At 36.6% G+C, this 20,525-nt stretch overlaps 2 pseudogenes; both read right to left on the minus strand.

The window, feature by feature from the left end:
• Positions 1 to 1,811: 1,811 nt before the first annotated feature.
• On the minus strand, positions 1,812 to 3,111 carry LOC101713059 (glycoprotein-N-acetylgalactosamine 3-beta-galactosyltransferase 1 pseudogene; annotated as a pseudogene).
• A 14,550-nt stretch (positions 3,112 to 17,661) lies between these two features.
• On the minus strand, positions 17,662 to 19,313 carry LOC101712691 (WD40 repeat-containing protein SMU1 pseudogene; annotated as a pseudogene).
• Between the last annotated feature and the right edge of the window lie 1,212 nt (positions 19,314 to 20,525).

The following is a 20,525-nucleotide window of genomic DNA, read 5'->3' on the forward strand; positions in this document are numbered from 1 at the left end:
ATGTTTTAAGAGTCTTATATATATTCATTTATTAATCCTCATAAAAATCCTATGAGGTAGTTAAGATTATTACCCCTACTTTATAGATGAGGAAATTGAGGCACAGAGAGACTAACTGCTCAAGGTTACAAAAATTTAAAACCCGGGCAGTCTGATTCTAAAGTCCAGGATTCAACACAGCATTCATTTCCTATGAGTCAATTTTAAAAGTTTTTTTTTAATGTTTATGATAAACTATTTACACTTCTAATAAAGAATAGTATCTATGGACCACAGATAAACTCATATATCCACACAATAGTAAAGAAGTGTTCAAAGAACAGAATGAATGCCTTGCAATTTTGGTAGATATCATTAAAATAATAGGTAAAAGTTGGTGTGTGTTTTCAGTATGTGAAAAAGTAATCCACAATTAGTCACTGAAATTACATTCTCTCAAATATACCATACAAAGAGGTCATGTTTTGGTACAATAAATATAAATTATTTAGCCAAGCAACAGAATCGATGGAATGACAACTAGATAAAATTAGCACAATCAAAATCATATGTAACATTAAAAATAATCTTACAGAAAGTCTGTAAAATATTGTTATACACCCAGTATTGCTAAAGACCAAAAAAGTTTAAGATTTTCTTTCTTTGCAAAAACTCTTCAGAGTGACTAAGTTAGAATGAGACATTTACAAACATGTTTTGATGGTAGTCTTCAATGGGTACTCTGCTGTCAGAATTATCCACTGGTGAGACATTATTCCAAAATAAGAAGTCAACATCAAACTTCAGGTTGTTGTTCATATATTATTTGGTCTTTTAACATATTTTAGTTTAAACATTCTATTTTCTAATGCATTTAATTAACTCTGGCCAAAACTCAATTCAAAATATCTTGCCAGTATAACAGCCACCTCAAACCTAAATATGAATTTTAAAACAGTTTTAACCAAGTTATAAAAGGCACAAGCAAGTTCTCATTTCTCAAAAGGATAAGAATGAAAATTTAATTATATAGCTGGAAAAAAATAACCAACTAAAAATATCTGTAAAGAAAAGCATGCCAAAATAGCATTAAATTTACTATTAAATTTACTATATCGTTAACAATGGGTAAATTTTGGAACAAAATATTTTAAAATGCTTGTTTACAGAACATTAATGCTTTAATAAATATGAATAGTGGAAAATGGTATTCAAGAGTGGTTAAACATTAAGAAGAGACAACAGAGGGCCAGGGATTTAGTTCAGAGGTGCCTTGCCTGCCTTGCAAGCACAAGGTCCTGAGTTAAATCCCCAGCACCAAAAAAAAAAAAAAAAAAGACAACAGATTCAGTAAAAGATTAATTAGAACCAAATATATTGAGGCCCATGATAATTTTAAAATGCAGTTTTATTAATGCACTTTACGGTAAGTGCCATTCCTATTCTACCTTCTTTAAGAAATACTAATTATTAATAATCACAGCAAACTTTTCATTAGACAACTGTGTGGAGGAGTGGTTCATTTATATCATACTGCAAATAAATTTATAAACAATACTGAGCAACAGTACTTCCTTCTAAAATTTTAAGGCAGATCTGTTTAGCATTGTGTGTAACTAATGTGGTTCACAGCAGTTTTAGTAAATTTAACCGTTTTAGTTTCTCAGTGACAATGATACACATGGTGGAGAACAGGTGACAAAATCTCTTTTCTAGTTCTTCTACTTGCCACCACTTTAGAAAACACAACTTCTTATATAGATTTATATATTACCGTATCAAAAAACATTTAACAGCTTATTTAAAGCTTTAGTTTGCAGACATTCATTTGAAAGAGTTCTATACCTCACTGGGATTTCAAGGTTCTGTGTCAGAAATGCAGAAGTCTTTCTTTAGTGCAATGTCAGACTTTTTACCTTGGCTCATTTGTGCTCCTTTCAAGGGTTCCCTAATTTTACTCTTGGATCTTCATTTTTGTTTACTTGACTTACTTCCTTTAGTATGTTCTCAGGTAAGGCAGGTTGATATCTATACAAATAACCATATGCACGAAGATGATAAACGAGGTATTCTAATTCATACATGGTTGTAGAATGAATCAACATAGTGAAAAGAAACTGTAAGATCAGAACAGCAACCAGGGCCCTGTACAGGAGGATAATAGTTATAATTCCAGTACCAAAAGGTTCTGGATAGATAACTTTTGATTAAGTGGTGTTCTGGTACAAAGGGATGAAAAGTTTCTTTTTCTGTGGTATCGCTGGAATCCCCAGCTTCTACATTCATAACTTCCATGCATTTTCCCAGTGCTAGGTCTTCAATGGAAGAACTATGTGTACATTTTTCTGTTTTAAATGCATCAATAAATCTCTTCAAGGCTTCTTTGCTTAGTACATATCCTGCTCCTCCACTCATGTAACCCTGCTTTACAAAGGGCTTAAATCTTCTCCCAAAATAAATGGGTTTTTCAGGGCTATATTTTGAAAGAAGCCATCTCAAATTGTCTAGTATGACATATGTATCGTCATCTGCTTTCATAAACCAATCCGCATCTTCTAAATAATGGTCATGAACACACTGAAAAGCTTTAATTGTTTTCCAGTACAGTTGATCTCTACCTTCTTTGGTTTTTAATCCCACACTAGGGAAGTCTTTATTTTCTTCTAAACTCATAAATAACACTTTATTACAACGTTGGGCCCATGTAGCTTTGACACGTTTGGCCTTTTTCTCTAGATTTTGAGGGCTCGTCGTAACCCAACAAAGAATTTTAACTTTCTGGTACAGGTTTTCAGCGATGTCTGTGTTCTCATCTTTATGTTGGCTAGAATCTGCATTGAAGTTCATTTGTCCTTCTGGATGATTCTGTCCATTATCATCTGAATGTCTCGCATGAGGATCATTATGAAGAATATTAGGCTGGGTGTCACCTTGTTCTCCCAACAAAATACTAAACAGCTGAGAACATAAAAAAAAATCCTATTGCTGATCCACAGAGGAAGGTTAAAAAATTCAGCCAAGATTTAGAGGCCATTTCCTGAAAGTGTATTTCTTGATCTATCATTTCATGATCGGAAACTTATCTTGGGGACACAATCATAAAGTCTTCCAAAATGTTCTTGACAACAACACGTTTGGAAATCCCAGCGCACTATCTCCAGGCCAAGGAGGGGAGAAGCAACATAGAACTTCTTTCCTCTTCCACGCAGAAGTGCCCCAACACACACCCGGCTTGTCCATCCAGCAACAGGGAAACTGACATCAGCTGTGCTCCCTCTCGCCCCTCCCGGGGGCAGAGAGGGGCCGACGCGTGGCTGGCGACCTTTGCTCCTCTGGGCAGCCACAGAAGTAGCTCGTGGCCGCTAGCCCAGACCGCCGAGGCCGCTCAGACATCCTCCGACAGCGGCGGCGGCCGAGGCGGGCCCAGAGCCAACAATAATAATTTTTTTATTTCTCTTTTTTTAATGTATCAACTTCAAAGTACAGTAAAACCTTGGATTGCAAGTAACTTGTTCTGTGAGTGTTCTGCAAGATGACCAAACATTTCTAATAAATTTTAATTCAATAAATAAGTGATATCTTGTAATAAAAGTATATGATAACAAACATCACATGATCACAACTGAGCCAATGATCTCCCCCCGCCCCACAACAGGGTTATAGGTGATTGTTTCCCAACAGCAAGAGGTTATGGAGATCTCGTCTGCAGAGGAGGAAGAAAAAGAGGCAGAGGAATCCCTCACTTCCCATGAGATGAGAGAGATGTGTAAAATGTGGGAAACAGTGCAAAATTGTGTAGAAAACACCTCCCAAATAAGGCTGTAGCAGTATGAGCGATGAGTCTGTTTAACAACAACGAACATTATATTTCTGTGAAATCATCAAAAGGGGGCAAAAGCAAGCATCATTGGATAAGGTTGCTTGTTAAAGCTGCATGAAAAGAAAAAGATTCTATTGAGCCAACAGCAATGATTCCGTTAGTGATAGTGAAAGTTGTCCTACACAATAACGCTTCTCTCTCTTGTACCCCTCACACCAGTCACAAAGGTTAGTACAGGTTAATTTGTTTATTTTTCTCTATATTTTGTATTTTCTTTATTATTTTGAGTTATATTACATTATTGTAGTCATTTTTATGTGACTATTTTTGGCTTGTGGAATGAATCATCTGAGTTTCCATTGTTTCTTATGGGGAATTCACTTTGATACACTAGTGTTTTGGATTATAAGTATGCATCCTGAATGAATTATGCTCACAAACCAAGGTTTACTGTATATCTATAGTGCCCCTTTTTCAAAACTGAGACTTGGCTCATTTATGCTTAACCTTTAACAATGACTGGCATAGATTTTAAAAATTGAGATAATTCTGTAACTTTATATAACACATTGAGCCTTCCATTTATTGATTCATCAATTTAGGTAGCATGTCTTGCCTTCCTTCTAAGATAATATGGGATCTAACAGTCCCAACTTCCTGCCCTCCCTCCCTCCCCTCATGGTCACCCCCATATCACAATTTCAATTTATCAGAGAATTAATTTAACATTGTCAAAATTTGTAAAATTTATACTTTCCTATATACTATGTCTTTCTGTCTTTTAAGTCTAAAAATAGACAGAATTTATAATATTTTTGGTTGAAAGAATATTACTTATTATATGATTAATTTCATTCAATTCAAATAAAAATAGAAATTATATTGTGAGTACCAGGCACTATGCTAAGTGCAGGGATAAATAATGAACCCAACACAAAATATCCCTGCCTTCATAGAACTTACATCTCAGTGTATATGAGGTTACAATGAAAAGAAAGTCATCAGGGAGAAACCTCACCAGAAACAAAATCTATAAGCACCTTGATCCTTAACTTCTAGCCTCCATACTACAAGAAATAAATTTCCTTCACAAGCTCAAGGTCCTGAGTTTGATCCCCGGTACCAAAAAAAAAAAAAAAGTTATAAATTTCTTCTTTATAAGCCACCTACTTTATGGCATTCTGTACTAGCACTAAACAGACTGAAGATAGCATAAGGATATTAAAAGGCAAACCACAGAATGAGACAAAATATTTGCAAATCAAATATAGCAAGGGATTTGTATCAGGAATATCAAAAGAACCCTTACAACTTAATAATGAAAAGAAAATCATTGTAGTTTAAAACAGGGCAAGACATTCATACAGACATTTCTCTAAAGAAAGAAGAAAAACGCTAACAAGCATATGAAAAGATACTCAACATCATTAGTCAATAGGAAAATGCATATCAAAACCACAATGAGATGTCACTTCATATACTATTACGGTAGAATAAAAAAGACAGACAATAACAAGAGTTGGTGAGGTTGTATAGATATTGGACCCCTCATACATTGCTGGTGGAAATATAAATGGTGCAGCCACTTCGGACAATAATCCAGTGGTTCCTCAGAATGTTAATCCGGAAATTTTACACATAGGTATATACCCAAGATAAATCGAAGCATATATTTGCACAAAAACTTCCATATAAATGTGCATAGAAGCTTCCAGCATAATACTCAAAAGGTGGAAGGATTGCAAAGCCCCATTAACTGATGAATGGATAAATACAATGTCATATAATCATGCAATAGAATATTATCAACAATACAAGGGAACGACACTAATGCATGCTACAATATGGATGAACCTCGAAAATATCCTAAATGAAAGAAGCCGATCACAAAAGAACAATATTGTATGATTTCACTTATATAAAATGTTCAGAATAAGCAAATCTATAGACAGCGAGTAAATTAGTGCTTGCCTCGGGCCTGGGGGGGGGCGGGGTAGGCTTAGAAGGTGATAGGTAAGAAGCACAAAATTTCCATTTGGTAATGAAAATCTAAAAATGCAGCAATGGTTGCACAAATCTTAAATATACTAAAAGGCACTGAGTTATATGATTTAAAAACATAATATTGAATCAGGAGGCATCGGTGAGTATGTTTAAGAATACAGACTTTAATATTAGGCTAGCCTGAGTACAATTCCTGGCTTTACTACTTGCTGGTTACATGATTTTACTAAGGCACAAATTCTGCCTCCACCTCAGTGCCCACATCTGGAAAATATAAATAAAGATATCATCACACACACACACACACACACACACACACACACACACATCCATCAAAGAGGCTGACGAGCTGAGTGTTTTGGGAGCCAGCACAGTGGAGGCCAGTTGAAAGCTGCCCCTCCTTCTCTGTTGTGGCCTGCACAGTGACTGAGTGTCTGGAGAAGGAGTTGTGTAGCTCTGTCCTGGCTCCATCTCGCCACGTTTGCCTCAGGAGACAGAAGGTCTCAGATACAATGAGAGACACTTGATTGTCATGTTCTTTTGGCCCTTTCCTTCCCTCTGAGTTTCTCAACCCTGATCTCATATCCATAAAGTCCTTCCTCAAATCTGAAGAATGGATAGAAGATTAAAAAGACAGCCACAAATTAACTTTTAAAAAAACTCATTATTTTGATGTTCTACTCAAGGTTGCAGGTACATCACAGACAAGGACTGGACATTTATCAAGTACAGACTCTAGGCTAGGACAAATTACTTCAGTGGATGTGGAAATTACAAGTGGTTCTTAGAGGCTAGTAGGATTTGGCAAAGACTGAGTGGATTAATCATTATGGCATAATATAAAGTTCAGATGAAATGAAGCCAGCTAGAGATTTTAGCTGCAGAGAGCAATGTAAACACTTCAAGAACAACCAGATAAAGAAATGTAGGCTAAAGAGAGCAGCCATTTCCAAAGCTATTACAAACTCAAGGATCAGTTTCTAAGAGAATATTCTACCTCAAGTCAAGATATCTAAGGTTAAAGCCCTAAGATTATAGCCTGTTGTATCTACTAATCCATGGTTACCAATGAACTACCATGCACCCAAGGAAAGAGTATTCCCAACTCTTTTCTGTACCTACTTTACTCTGATCTAATATCAATTATGAGAAAACAAAAAAGCTATGCCTAATATTTGGACAGGGAAAAAATTTGCCCTTCTGTGGCAGTATAAGACTGGAATTGTATACAATATGTGCTCGCTTTGGCAGCACATATACTAGAATTGTATAGAATATGATGACATTCATCATTGGGAATTTGCACCTTTACATGACATATATTGGTTCTTATTTTTTTCTCCAATCCTCTGCCCTCCAACTCTTCCACCCCTCCCTATTTTCAAAGACTTTGTTTCCATTTTTTCCTTTTCTCGTATTTATTCCTTTCCCTTCTTTCCTTTCCCCTATGCCTCCCACTTTCCCTTCTCCTTTCGACCCTTTTTTCCTATTTCACATTATCTATTATACATTTTGATCCTTATTTACATTTTAAGTTTCTTACATCAGAGAAACTATTCAATATTTACATGTGTGTCCTATTTATTTCATTTAAGAGTAGTTCTTAAGCAAAATGGTCATGACATACAGTTATGAAGTTTCCAAGCTAAAAAGAAGACAAGAATATTGAGTACAATGATCATAACAAATATTTACTATGAATTTACTATATTCAGAAATTCAGAAAGTATTACAAATACTTTATACACTTCAGCTCATTGAATTCAAAGTGTAACCCTATTATTAATATTCCTCTTATTCAGAAGGGAATACGTAGGTCAGAAATCAATCTCTCATTTGTCAGTTTCAGTACCAAGGAAGTGAAGGATATAGCATGCAAGAATTGAGGTTTATTTTATTTCCCCCAGACTTCCTTTATAAATTCTTCACCTTCTTCCTCTTCGCTGCCTTTCAAGTTCTCAATTCCCTTAATTTATAAAGAAACCTATTTTCAGGAAAAGAGCCTATGTTGGTCACATATCTCTTACTTGTCAAGGTCACTAACAACCAAGGGATGTTGATGTTAAACCCAGTGTTCAATTATCCATCTTCCTCTTGCCTGTCGTACCAGCTGTTCTGACATAACAGATCACTTTATTCCTTGACTGCTGATACATTGTTCTCTGTTCCATTTCCTTACACCTCAGTGGCTGTTAGGGAACAACAACTATGGATTTCCCTTCCATAAGTACACTCACTCTCTTGGCAATTCCTTCTAGTGAAATAGCTTTAAATATGATTTCTAGTTTATATTTCCCATCAGAACTTTATTCCAGAACTCCAGACACATATATGTTCATTTGCCTACTTGATCTCTCCTCTTGGACATCTATCTTCATTTGTTTGGAATGCTTTAACAAAATATATAGGCCTGGGTAATTTATAGATAACAGAAATTCATTGCTCACAATTGTAGAGGCAGGGAAGTCTGAGATTAAGGAGCCAATGAATTTGGTATCTGTTGAAAGCCTGCTTCCTATAGATGGGAACTTCTCTGTCCTCACAGGGAAACATGAGCAAGCTCCCTCAGGCCTCTGTCATAAGAGCACTCATAGTCTGGATATGATTAGAATGTGTCCCCTACGGGTTCATGTGTTAGAAGCTTGGTCTCCATGGTGGTGATGTTGAGAGACAATGTGGAATCAGTAAAAGCTGGGGTCTAGTCTGTGGCAATTAAGTCACTAAAGGTGCTATGTTGGAAGAAATTAAGGTAATTCTTGTAAAACAAAGTTGTTATAAAGGAGCAAGACCTTTCCCTCTCTCTGGTTTCCTGCCTCATTATTTAATCTCTCTCACTTGCACGTGCTCCCACCACGATGCCATCTGCCATGATGTGATGGATTCTTGGGTCCCTCACTAGAGCTGATGCTGCACTGTTTGGACATCTGCTTTTGAGATGAGGAAATAGAAGGAGAGCAGATTAGGATCACAGGGCTGAGTAAACAAACCAAGTAGATTAAGTAATGAAACCTAGTAAATTGAAGGCCAGTACTTAATGAGCTAAGGATAAACCTTGGGAAATTATAATACAAAAGACAAATGACAAGTTCCCCAGTAAACTGAAAAAAAAAGCTTAAAAAGGCTGGAAGCAAAGAAATACTACAGAGTACTTTCCAGACCTCAAAAGCCAAGCAACCCAAACAGCAACAAATGCCTTCTCTCACATTTCCCTGCACTGTTTTCACACCAACGACTATGCATAAGTCCTTGGATTTAAATATCTATGATTTCCATCCTTTGGAGATCCTCCTGACAGTGGAAGCTTTCCTTTTTGTTCTTTCTAATAAACCACAGCCAGGCATTCCCCACTGCTTGCTGTGTCCCGTTGTCCTGTTGCCTCAATCTTCAACACCCTCAGGACAAGAACCCAACAAAAAGGAGGGAGCTAGTTACACTTTCAAAACTGTGAACTAAGTAAACTTTTCTTTATAAAATATCTAGCCTCATGTCTTTTATAGCAACTGAAAATGAAATGATACATTGTCTAACTACCTCCTAAAGGCCTTATATTCTTGATACAACTGCATTGGTGATTAGGTTTCAACACATACATTTTTCAGGAATACAATTCTTCAGACTACAGCAATATCTAAGAGACATCTCAAACTTACTATAACCAAAACCAAAGCTATGATTTCTCCTATCAAATCAGTTTCTCTTACAGTCTTCCCATGTCAGTAAATGGCACTTCCACTCTTCCAGTTGTTTAGGTCAAGAGTCTTGAGGTCATCCTTGATTCTTCCTCCCTTTATCCTGTATCCATAAGAATAAATCCTGTGTCATTAGTATAAACATATATCCTGATTCATTGCCTTCTCATCATCTCTACAACTATCGTTCTGATCTGTTCCAAGTACCTGCAATCATGCATTGATCATAGTAACAGCATCTTAACTGCTTTGTTCCTCCATCCCTGCTCAACATTAGCAAACAGAGTGATCCTTTTAAATCAAAGTCAAAATCCTCCAGTGGGTTCCAATGTCTCTTGATCACTAGCTAAGTTTCTTCAATAGTCAAGCTCCAAGTACTTTGCAGATTTCCTAATATCTAACTATCCTTCTTCTTATTTATTTATTTATTTTTGGTGCTGGGGATTAAACTCGGGACCTTGTGCTTTTGAGGCAGGTGGCAGAACCACTGAGCTAAATTCCCAGCCCTATCCTTCTTTTTTTTAAACAAAGAATGCAATTTATTAAGAACTTAATAGCAGAAGAGACAGAAAGCTGTCGTGGCTAGCAGCAACAAAGGATTCCTAGACTCTGGGACAAGAGGAAAGGACTTACATACTATACTAGATGAAGGTAAGTATGTGGGTTTTGTCAAAGACTATTCACATATCAGAAGTCTTCTCACTATCTCACATCTCACTCCTACAGTTTCTCTTCATTTTCCCTTGTTCTCCTGTTGTTCTCTAGCTTATGAGTCATGTTCCTTCATTAGAGTCTTTGCACATGGAATCACTCAGTCTGGAATGTGTTTTCCCAGGTAGATGCATGGCTGACATCCTCTTTTACTTTAGGACAGTAGTCAAAAATCACTTTTCGAGAGAGGCCACCTAATAAAAATAGCAATTAATCACTTTCACATTCTTAATCCCATTGATCTTCATTTATTGTGAGCTTTAGAAATTACAACCACTCCCCCAGTTCTGAGGAGCAGAGCTGCCCCAGAGGAGAGCAGGTGAACCTTCCCGGCCACCATACCACCACCCCCAGAGCCAAGGAGGTGAGCCTCAAGGCTGCCAATAGCACACATCATCACTCCCCACCACCACCACTGTCAAAAGGAGATGACATGTAATCAAGCCTCAAAACCATACTTCCAGATCACCTACAGCAACCCCAAAGGGAAAAAGATGGGACACTCTAATACTCAACCACCTGGACTCCCTGAACTGGAAACAAAACAGGATCTGGAAAAAATGAAATCAGTAATAATTTCTCAGATAATAGCAGAGACTGTACCCATAGTGCAAGACATGATTAAGAAATCTAGAGAGGACACAGGTTTAAAAAAAAAAGGAGCTGAGGAAAATGATGGAATCCCAACATAGGAAACAAATGGAATCCATAAAACAGATGCAAACAGATTTCCAGGAGATCAAAAACTCCATTGAAAGTTTATGCAGCAGAATGAGACAATGTGAGGACAGAATTTCAGACATAGAAGATAAGATTGCAATTAGTGACCAGGAAAAGAAAAATTTCTTAAAAATTGTAAGGGACCATGAGAAATCAATCCAGCAGCTGCTAGATGATGTAAAGAAGAATAACATAAGACTGACTGGCATCAATGAACGAACAGGAGAGAGTGCAGATGACATAAAAAAAACTATTCACAGAAATGATAGCAGAAAACTTCCCAAGCAGGGGAAAAGAAGTTGACATACAGATAAGTAAGGCATATAGGACTCCAACTAGCCTTGATCAAAAGAAAATCTACAAATAGGCATATAATAGTAAAGATTCCAGAAACCCAAGAGAAGAACAAAATTCTACAAGCAGTTAGAAAAAAGAAACAAATCAAGTACAAAGGAAAGACCATCAGAATCACAGTAGACTTCTCAATACAAACCATCGAGGCAAGAAGGGTTTGGAGTGATATATTTCAAGCCCTAAAGGAAAACAGTCTCCAACCCAGATTGATGTACCTTGAAATATTATCTTTCAAAATTGATGGAGAAATAAGATATTTCCATGACAAAGAGCACCTTAGGAACTTCATGAATACCAAACCAGCACTCCAAAAACTTTTAGGCAATATCCTAGGAAAAGACAATGAGGATCACAACCCCAGGAAGCCCCGCAAAATGAAACCACCGGGCACAACAAGAAATTAAAAGCAAAGGGGGAGAATCCAACAAAAAGAAAAAGTCATGACAATGATAAGTCAATACATATCAGTTATAACCATCAATGTTAATGGTCATAATTCACAAATCAAAAGAAATAGATTGGCAGAATGGGTCAAGAAGGAAGATCCAACAATATGCTGCATACAAAAACACACTTAATTCAAAAAGAAACTCATAGACTGAAAGTTAAAGGGTGGAAAACAATACTCGATGCGACAGGAACCCAAAAAAAAGCAGGGGTAGCTATCCTCTTTGCAGATCAAGTGGGTTTCAAACCAACACTGATGAAGAGAGACAAAGAAGGACACTATATCCTTGTAAAGGGAACAATCCAAGAGAAAGAGATGACAATCATAAATATATATGCACCAAAGACTAGTGCACCCAACTATATAAAACAAATACTAATGGACATGAAAAATCAAATAAACACTAATACAATAGTAGTGGGGGACCTCAATTCCCCACTGCCACTAACAGATAGATCAAATAGACAAAAAGTAAGCAACAAAGTACTAGAACACAATCAAACTCTTGAACAAATGAACTTAACAGATGTTTACAGAGTGTTCCACACCACAAAATCAGAATACACATTCTTTTCAGCTGCACATGGGTTGTTCTCCAAAATAGACCACATACTCGCTCATAGAACATGTTTAAGTAAGTGCAAAGGAATTGAAGTTATCCCCTGTATATTATCAGACCATAGTGTGATGAAATTGGAGTTCAATAGCAAAAGAAACTGCAAGAATTTCATAAACACATGGAAATTGAACAACACACTTCTGAATAACCAATGGGTCACAGAGGAAATTAAAGAAGAAATCAGACATTTCCTACAATTAAATGACAATGACAATACAAGATATCAAATCTATGGGACACAATGAAAGCAGTCTTGTGAGGGAAATTCACAACAGTGAATATTCATATTAGAAAAACAGAGCAAACCCAATTAAACAACCTGATGCTGAACCTCAAGCTTCTAGAAAAATAAGAGCAGGAGAAACCCAAAGCTCATACAAGGGAGGAAATTATAAAGATCAGAGCAGAAATCAATGCAATGGAGACTTAAGAGAATGATACAAAACTATCAATGAAGCTAAGAGTTGGTTCTTCGAAAGAATCAACAAAATTGACAAACCCTTAGCTAACCTTATCAGAAAAAGGAAAGAAAAGGCCCAAATCCATGCAACTGTGAATGAAAAGGTTGAAATTACAATGCACTCAGCAGAAATCAACAGGATCATCAATATCTACTTTGAGAACCAAATTCCACTAAGGTGGAAAACACAGAAGAAATGGACAGATTCCTAGACACATATGAATTACCAAAATTGAACAAAGATGACCTAAAAATTCTAAACAATCCAATATCAATGAAATTGAAAATATGTTTAAAAACTTACCAACTACAAAAAGCCTGAGTCCTGATGACTTCACTGCTGAATTCTACAAGACATTTAGAGAGGAACTACTGACACTACTGTTTAAACTCTTCAGTGAAATTCAAAGGCAAGCAATACTCCTGAATTCATTCCTGGAAGCAAGCATCATCACCTTGATCCCCAAAGCAGAGAAAGACCCAACTGAAAAAGAGAACTATAGGCCAATCTCACTAATGAACATAGGTGCAAAATTCCTTAATAAGATACTGGCAAATAGAATGCAGAAGATCATCAAGAAGATCTTACACCCTGACCAAGTGGGATTCATCCCAGGGATCCAGGGATGGTTCAACATATGCAAATCAATGAATGTTATACAGTATATCAATAGAGCCAAGGACAAAAACCGCATGATCATCTCAATAGATGCAGAAAAAGCATTTGACAAAATCCAACATGCATTTATGATAAAAACCCTACAAAAAATTGGAATAGACATTCTCTACCTCAATCTGATAAAAGCCATCTATGAAAAACCAACAGCCAATATCATACTAAATGGTCAAACACTGAAATCCTTCACACTAAAATCAGGAACAAGACAAGGATGTCCACTATCACCACTACTGTTCAACGTAGTCTTGGAAACATTAGCCACAGCAGTTAGACAAGAGAAAGAAATAAAAGGAATAAAGATAGGAAATGAAGAAGTCAGACTGTCATTATTTGCAGATGACATGATACTCTATATAGAAGACACCAAGATCTCCACCAAAAGTCTTCCAGACTTAATAACCAAATTCAGTAAAGTAGCTGGATACAAGGCCAACACACAAAACTCAATAGCTTTCCTCTACATGAACAACAGACTCACTGAGACAGAAATAGGGCAAAGAATTACCTTCACAATAGCATCCAAAAAACTGTAATATCTAGGAATCAACCTAACAAAAGAAATCAAAGACCTCTTCTCTGAAAACTATAGCATTCTGAAAAGAGAGATTGAAGACAATATGGAAAAATGGAAAGACATCCCTTGCTCCTGGGTAGGAAGAATCAACATAGTGAAAATGGGCACACTTCCAAAACTGATATATAGATTCAATGCAATCCCAATTGAAATCCCAGCAGCACACTTCACAGACCTTGAGAAAATAATCCAACAATTCATTTGGAACAAGAAGAGACCTACAATAGCAAAAGCAATCCTAGGGAACAGACACATGGCAGAGAGATATCACAACCTCCAACTTCAATCTATACTACAAAGCTACTGTGATAAAAACAGCATGGTACTGACAAAGAAACAGACCTGAGAACCCCATGGAACAGATTAGAAGATGCAGAAACAACTCCAGACACACTCAGCCACCTCATCTTTCACAAAGGAGTCGAACACCCTCATTGAAGGAATGATAGCCTCTTTAATAAATGGTGATGGAAAAATTGGGTTTCAACTTGCCAAAGATTAAAACTAGAACTATATCTCTCACCATGCATGAAACTAAAATCAAAATGGATTAAAGATCTAAATATTAAACAGGAACGCTGAACCAGCTGGAACAGAGGTTAGGTAGAACCCTTGAAGACATTGGTGTCAGAAAAGATTTTATGAACAAAACCTCAGTTGCCCATGAACTAGCACAAACAATCAACAAGTGGGATCTCTTCTTATTAAAAAGCTTCTGCACAGCAAGAGAAACCACCAACAGTGTGAAGTGACAACCCACAATGTGGGAAAAATTTTCACCTGTTGTTCCTCAGACAAAGGTCTACTGTGTAGAACCTATAAAGAACTTAAAAAATCAGACCTCCCAAATTTAAAGACCCAATCCAAACAAGGGCTTCTGAAATGAACAGACATTTCTCAGACAAAGAAGTAGAAATAGCAAATAAACATATGAAAAAATGTTCAACATCACTGGTCATTCGAGAGATGCAAATGAAAACAATGCTGAGATTCCACTTCACTCCAGAAAGAATGGCTGCTATCATGAAATCAGCCAATAACAAATGCTGGCAGGGCTGTGGGGAAAGAGGAACCCTGCTCCACTGCTGGTGGGAGTGTAGACTGGTGCAACCACTGTGGAAATCAAATACTTCAAAGAACTAGGACTGGAGTCCCATTTGACCCAGCTATTGCCCTGCTGGGTATCTTCCCCAAAGAATTAAAAGAATCATACCACAGTGATATATGTGCACCCATGTTCATAGCAGCACAGTTTGGAATAACTAAAAGTTAGAAGCAGCCCAATTGCCCATCAAATGGAGACTGGATAAAGAAAATGTGGGTTTAAAAAAAAATAAAATGGAGTAGTACTCAGCCATAAAAAATGAGAAATTAGAGACATTTATAGCTAAATGCACATTGAGGCGATACTCTTTAAGTGAAATGAATAGGACAAACGTGTAAATACTGAATGGTTCTCTAGTATGAGAAACCGAAGATGAAAACAAGGGGTAAAAGGTACAATATATAATGTGAAATAGAAAGAAAAGGGGCAAAGGTTAAGGGGAAGTGGAAGGGGTAGGGGAAAGTAAAGAAGAGAATGGAATTAATATGAGAAAATGAAAAAATGGAAAGAAAATCTTTGTAAGTAGGGAGGGATGGAGGAGTTGAAGGGAGGGCAGGGGAATGGGGAAAAAATAATAACCAAGAGAGATTATCTAAAGGTGCAAATTTCCAATGATGAATGTCATTATATTGTATACCTAAAATGTACCAATAAAATTAAATTAATTTTTAAAAAAGAACCAAGAGAGATTATGTAAAGGTGCAAATTTCCAATGATGAATGTCATTATTTTGTATACCTGAAATGTAGCAATAAAATTAATTTAAGAAAAAATAAATAATATTTAATAATAAAAAAGAACTTTTTAAAATGGGGCTATAAGGAGAAAGTGTTTCTTAGCCACATCTGATTTTTGATGATGAGAGATCATGAGAGAACTAAATTGAACAAGAGTCATTCTTATATTAAGATTCATATATTGATTCCAGGGTATGTGTGAACCTTGATAGCTATGAAAAATTGCATGAATATGCATAAAGTATCAGAAAAATATTATATTTGCAAAATATTCATTTTTTTAACTTATAATTGGTGATAGTATCAGCATTGCTTTGTGTGACTGTTACATATGTCATAGAAGATAAAGCAAATGAATAATTGTGGGATGTTCTAACTGTATGATATTTTCCCCTGAGAATCTATGTCTTTGAGAATTAGGATGCTTAGTGTCAAAGAAAAGAGGTTAAAAGATTACATATAAGAAACTGAACAAAATTTTCACATTTCTTTTATTTGTTGGCTCCTCCTGCCTTAGCCTCCCAGAATATCAGGATTACAGCCATGCACACCATACCCATACCCAGCATTGTGTCACCATTCCCAGTTTATTGCCTGCTTTTTTGATTCCAGCCATTCTTGTGCATATAAAGTGATACCTCACTGCAGTTTTGATTTGAATTTCCATGATGGCTAATGATGTCCAGCATTCTTTCACGTGCTTATTGGCCATTTGTATGTATTTTTTTGAAAAATATCTGTTCAGATCATTTGCCTGTTTTTAAATTGGGTTGTCTTTTTTAAATTAATTTTTTATTATGGAGTTCTTTATATATTTTGAGTAAAGGTCTTATTAGGTATATGATTTGCAAGTATATTTCCTATGCTATAGGTTGTTTTTTCATATTATTCATGATGTTCTTTAAAGAAAAAAGATTTATTTTTGATGACACATGATTTATCTATTTTTACTTTTGTCATATGTCATCCCTTATATCATATTCCTTTTAATATGTGTGGGCCCTTACTTGTGAGCTATCCTTTAAAGAAATCTAAAACTAAGGAAATAATTTTTTGTTTGCATCTACATATTTATTATTTCTGGTGCTCTTAATTTCTCTAAGTAAAAACACATTTCCATCTTGACTCATTATCTCCTACCTGAAGAACTTCTTTGTATATTTCTTGTACCCTCAGTATCTTGTACATTAATTATCCTGGTTTTCTTTTTTTTTTTTTTTTTCAATCTCCAGAAAGGTGTAAAGTTTATTAACATCTTGAAAAATGGGTGGGGGGGACATAGCTACTGAATTCTGGGTACTTATTTACAAGTTTTATGACAGGCAAATTTTAACCATCTCAAATAATCAAAAGGAATTTTTAAAAAAAATACCAGTACTTCACTCTCCAGGAAAGAATGATGAAAACATTTAAGTGACTGGTCCTGTTAGAAGCAGACAGACTATGGGCTGGAGCTATAGCTCAAAGGGCATTTGCCTAATGTGTGTGAGGCCCTGGGTGCTATTCTTGGCATTGGAAAAGCAAAAGAAAACAAATACATTAAAAAAGGTGGTTTTTTTGTTTGTTTTTTGTACCGGAGATCAAACTCTGGTCCTTGCACTTGTGAGGCAAGCAGCAGAACCACTGAGCTAAATCCCTGGCCCAAAAAATTATCTTAAGAAAGGTAACTGCTAAACATGAAGTTTCACAAAATTATTCTTATGGCTAATCAGACAATATTTTTGCTTAGAAAAGTTGGCTTAAAAAACCCCAGCAACATACATATGAGTATGTCTTCATTTAAGTACATGCTTTCAGCTTTTTCTTTTTCTAAAAGAAAAGTTGAATTAGGGTTTCCAGAGCTTTAAGAGTCCATCTTCACTGTAGGTAGCAATGAGGTTCTGATGAGGATGATGTGCAATACCAATCACATCCTTTTCGTGAACTGTCAAAGTTCTCTCTAGCTTGCCAGTGACTGTGCTGAAACAGTAGAGCACAAAGTCCTCTCCCACACAGTAGATCCATCCACCACGGGGAGACAGGGCACAGCACACAAAGTCACCACCTTCTCTTTTACCAGATCTAAAGCTTCTGACAATCTGCCCCTGCATGTTCATGATGACCACTGTGTTCGATCTGTTGCACACCACAAAGTGCTCTGGGTTTTTAGGAAGCAAAATCACACTGTTGACAATAATGTCGGTACCTGCAGTGCTGCCCAGGGATTTAAAGGTATTTGAACATTCTGTAGTCTTCATATTCCAGATCTTTACAGTGCCATCAGAGGATGCACTAATAATATAATGTTCATCTTGCGTAAATGTTGCTTCATTAAGAAAGGAGGAATGACCACGAAATTCCTTCAGGGTTTTCCCAGATTTTAAACCATGAATTCTAATTATCTGGTCAAAGGAAGCACTAAGGATCTGACTGCTGTCCTTAGAAAAGCTCAGACAGGTGACACCTTTACTGTGTGCCCTTTCAAATCTCCTTAAACACTGTCCACTCTGAATTTTCCAGAACTTGATTTTTCCATCTTGGGCACCAGTTGCTAACATTTCTGTATCTCTGCTGAAACACATGCAGAGAACAGCATCATCCATCATCATGAAGTTGTCCTGGGCCTGGTACTTAAGATCCTTCCTGATTTTTCCAGTAGTAAAGTTCCATACTTCAATGAATCCATCAACAGACCCAGTGACCAGATATTGACCATCTGGAGAAAATCGTGCACACTCCACATGGGATTTCTGACCAAATTTAATATGCCTGCTCAGCTGTGTAGGAAACTTTTCTTCTTCCACATCTTTGACAGCAACTTTGCCTCGAAACAAATCTATGGTCATACCAGGAGGAAGCAACCCCTGATGCTGTTGCCACTTCAGTGCCTGTCCCAGCAATGCCATGAGACGAGATGGAGGCACTACACTGACTTCCCCAGCTAAGGCCTGGGCAATTGCTGCTCTTCCTTTCTCTTTGCTACTTCCATCTGGGTATGCCTCACGAGGATCAAAATAAGACCTCGCCAGGAGGTTCTCCAGATGAATATACCGCTCTGGTTGTGTTTGTTTTAACAGGATCATGGGGTGGGTCTGTCTCAGAAGTGACCTGGCAGCACCCAATTCACGGAGCTCGATCAACTCCAAAACAACCTGTTCATAGAAATCAATAAGGATTTTGTCTGGCAATTTCAGTGATTGTATAGCCTGTAAAACAGTATCCCAATGGCCACTATTAATGTCAGCCACAAAACTTTCAATACTATCCACAGTATTCAGAGACACAGTAGTTTCTTCCTGTAAGGTAGCCAATGTCCGATGTAAACTGTTCTCCTTCAGGTACTGCATAATAAGACGGATCACATCTGAAGACTCGATTTCGATTGACATAGCAGCAAATCTCTGGACGCAGGCCCCACACCACCTATCCTGGTTTTCATTTGTCTGAAAAAAGTATTTTATCATATTTCTGAAGGATGTTTTAATTTCATATAGAATTCTAAGTTGATAGTTTTTCCCTTTCGGTATTTTGAAGATGATCATCCACTGTAATTTGGTTTACATAGTTTTTGACTAGAAGAATGCATTAATTCTGATGGGTCTTCCTCTACATGTCTTGAGCTCATGGCAGTCAAGATATTTTACTTTGCCATTACTTTGGAACACTTTGATAATATGTGCCTATGTCACTTTGTGTGCTTTCCCTTGTTTGTGATACCTTCTTTAAGATTCATTGAGCTTTTCAAATCTGAGGATTTATAATTTTCATCCAATTTGGAAATATTTCATTCTTCCACACTTCAGTATATTTGTTTTCCCCTTCTCCCTCTCTTCTTTTTCTGAAATTCCAACTGTGTGTATTGTGAACCTCTTGATATCATCACATGGGCCAGTGAGGCTTTATTCCTTTTTAAAATGTGACTCTTCTCTCTATGGTTCATTTTGGAGAGATTCTGTTGCTATATATTTAAAGTTATTAGCATTTTTTTCCTGCAACATCTAGTCCATTAGTCATATCCATTGAATTTTTATTTTAAATATTAAATTTTTTCATTTCAAAAGTTCTATTTGATTTTTTTTCAATGTCTTCCATTTCTCCCTCCCATTAAAGTGTGTTAATGTCTTTCTGTACTTGAACGTTATACTAATAGCTGTTCTATGGTCCTTTTACTTCCACAATCTCTTTAGTTTCTGGGTCTGTTTCTATTGACTGTCTTTTCTTTTGGCCACATATTTATTTTCCTGTCATATCTAGTAAAAGAAAAACATATTGATTCTAGACATTGTAAACTTTACATTATTGAGCGTCTAGATTTTGATATATTCTTTAAAAAATGGTTGGACTTAGTAATGGTAGACAGTTGAGTCACTCTCAGATCAAAGTGACTTCTTGAGGATGACCTCTAAGCTTTTCTATGTGGTGGCTAAAGTCTCCAAGGATAGTTTATTACTCCTTGTAAGGTGTGATGTTTAAAGGAATCTCCACAAATGCTCCAGGTGATCTCCAAAGATTCTCCACCATGGCTAATCAGTTTCAATACTCCCACCTCTTCGTAGGCTTACAACTTCCCACTTCCTTTGAACAGCTCTGGGCAGTTTCAGTGTATGTACAGTATAGCTGAGTGTTTGTTATCATAAAGACTCAACG

Source organism: Heterocephalus glaber, unplaced genomic scaffold, assembly GCF_053883595.1.
Source record: "Heterocephalus glaber isolate CG9 unplaced genomic scaffold, H.glaber_assembly_v1.0 deba00001600, whole genome shotgun sequence".
NCBI lineage: Eukaryota > Metazoa > Chordata > Mammalia > Rodentia > Bathyergidae > Heterocephalus > Heterocephalus glaber.